Genomic DNA, 3,118 nt, shown 5'->3' with positions numbered 1-3,118 from the left:
CTGCTCCTGCCCTTCTCCTCCGCCCACGTTTTGGGAAAGGGGGGGGCTGGCAGTGGCGGTGCTGGGAGGAGCGAGCCAGGTAAGAGGCAAAAAGCAACCCCCCTCCCGCAGCGGGGGGACAGGCAGGGGTCTGCCTGGGGGGGCACGGTGGCATCCCCCATGGCAAGGGTCCCCTGCGAGCCATGGGGGGGGTCCCTGCCCACCCCCCCCCGAGACCCCCTCTCTCTCTGCCTCTTCGGGTGAGAAGCGTTTCAAGCTTGGGGGATTTCTCGAAGAACCTAAGCGGTGCCCTCGAGGTGGGTGAATCCGGTCTGGGACCTCGTTTTCCCCGAATTAAACAGAATTCAAAACCCCCCAGCTTAGACGGAGCGAGCGACCGCGGCACGCTAACGTTTCTTACCGGCAAACAGGGCGAAGGTAGAGCCCTTAATAAATGTGTCTGGAGCGTTTTTCCGAAAGGAAATCGATCACTGTTCACTTCAGCCGGAAGAAAAAAGGGTGCAGAGACATAATATCGGTGATTATTGTTTAAGCGGTCTCCGAGGTGTTCAAAAGGCTGCACTCCGAACAGTTGTATTAGTTAAAAAGAACCAGCCTGGATTAGAGGTGAAGAGAAACAAACAGTATAAAAATATAACAAATAAACAGGGGAAGGTTAGTGTATATTGAAATCTAGGAATTACAGAAAATTGTTAAAGGAAGCAAAGAGCAAAAGGAAATGTGTATGACCAGCAAAACTAAAGGGATATTTATAGAAGAAATGCTTTAAAGGGAGACAAACCAAAGATTCACGACCACGGCAGGAGTCCCTCACTATGTGGAAATAGAATTAATAATAGTGAGTAGTTCATACAAAAGGTACACGCAGAATAAATATTTCTGTTCTATGGACTGAAAAGAAACCAGGCAGTAGAGTCACAGGAAATGACAAATCCCTTTTCAGTCCGTGGTACTGCAGGTGGCTGTTAAAAAGCAAACACAAAACTTAGATGCTCTGGATCAGCAGGTCCAGAGAATTCAAATCCAAGCGTTTTACAAGACCTGAACAACAAAGGTCTTGGGTCGCTGCTATTCATTTGCAGTAAGTCTTGCAGGACCATGGAATTTGCAAAGACATTGCATAAGTTAATGGGAATACCAATATTTCAATGGGTAAAGAAGACCATCCCGGTGATTATGGGTTTGTCAGTTGACACCAATTCCTAGGAAAATGATGTGACAGCTGTTAGGGAGTTTGATTAACTTTAAGAATTAAAGGAGGAGAATATAATTAATAGAAATCGATGTGGGGTTATAGAAATTAGATCTCATCAAACTAATTTAATTGCTACCACATTTGAAAAAAAAAACAAAAACAAACAGATTTGGTTAATATAAATAATAGTGCTGATCTAAGAAATTACTATGAAGCACATGATGTGACACATCTCCGCAACTTTCTGGTAAGACTCTGAAACACTACAAAGACTGCAAGATCCACAAATCTATTATAGACTGGCCAGCCAGGGAGAGTCAATAGCAACTGGGAACAGGGACGGCTCTCTGGGAAGAGCGTGTCTGCCGGCTGCTCCAGGGAGCAGGTTTTGTCTCCAGACTGTTTCGAGTGACAGTCCAGCAGCTCCATCTTGCTACGGTAGCAGAGAGGCTATGGGAATGCAGCGAGGCTGGAAGCGTCTGCATGGGGAACAGGCCTGCGACAACCAGCTGGCAAAGAAATAACGAGAAGAGGCACAGAGAAAGTGAAGCTGGACAAGTTCAACCTAGGAACAAGGCATACATTTTTAACAGGAAAGGTTATTTCTTACCGGAACAACTCCCAGAGGACTGTGATGGCTTCTTCAACAAGGGATTTTTAAAACCAGGAGAGGATGCTTTCCTAGAAAACCTGTTTGAATCAAACTGGGATTTGCTATGTGAGGTCTTAGGGACATACTGGATGTGTTAGACTCTATTTGCATCTGCCTTGTCTTGGAACTGAAGTCTCCCTGCAGTAACAAAATCAACATATCCCCAAAGAGGTAATTGTACAGGCAGGCAACACTTGCCCAGAGAGAGCTGCTGATAATGGACATGCCATGAAATTTCTCCAAGGCCTCCACATCTTTGGCCTTTAAAAACAGCCACTTTATCCCCCTCCCCTTTCTGTCATGTAATCCATTAACCCTTCACGGCCGAGCAAAGCAACAGGACACCCCTCCAGAGGGCCCCTATCAGAAACACCATAATTGTTATGGCAGGGTGCTTCTGCAAGCTCTGTTCTCTCTGCACAGCTGTGAAACAACTATCCAACAGCAAAGCCACGTCCCAGCACCTCCTGGCAGAGACCAAAAATTACAGCGAACAGCAACAACTGTTTTATTCAGGAAAAGCATGATTCCTCCTAAGATCCATGGCTAACACGGTCAGCACTGTGACCAGAAATGTGCCGTTCCTCCAACGTGTTTGTTCTAAATAAAAACTTAACAGCTCAAAATAGTGGAACAACTGCCTCTCTCCTGCTGTTATTGCAGGTCCTGCAAACGCGCATCACCTGGCTCACTGGGACACCAGTGACACCACCGTGGCTGGCAGGGCTGAGTGTGACCGGTGGCCGAGGACAGCTCCGTCTCTTTGCGTGCTCGCAGGGCAAACTGCTCGCCCGGACTCCCATTGCTCTGCTTCCAGGAGGGCCTGAACTGGGTGGGGAAGCAGGCTCCAGACTTTGGAAAGACTATTACAGCATGGTAGTTATTTCTAGAAGCCCGAAACAGAAGCAAGAGCCTAGAGAGCAGCAAGAAAGAGGACGCGGCAAGGCTATACCCAAATCTGGGATGCCCACCGTACAGCATCGCGGCTTAACCGCAGGGCTTGTAGTACACACGCATGGGAAAGTTCCCTTTTGGGCCCCGTGGGATATTGCCATGCAGCTTCTCCTTGCTCTTTTCACCCCCTGCACTCCCACCACCGTGAAATGGGCTTAGTATTTCCCCCACAGGCAGCAGCTAGCGAAGGCAGCTCTGATCTGCTCCGCAGCCTCCCCACTGCCCAGTGGGGCCAACCAGCGACGCCTGCCCCCAGGCAGCAAGATGCATGTGGCAGCTGGAGGTAAAGGAGGAGGTTTCTCATCTGGTTTTCATTG

Source organism: Haliaeetus albicilla, chromosome 4 (assembly GCF_947461875.1).
Source record: "Haliaeetus albicilla chromosome 4, bHalAlb1.1, whole genome shotgun sequence".
NCBI classification, from domain to species: Eukaryota; Metazoa; Chordata; class Aves; order Accipitriformes; family Accipitridae; genus Haliaeetus; species Haliaeetus albicilla.
This window is presented reverse-complemented; position numbering follows the sequence as displayed.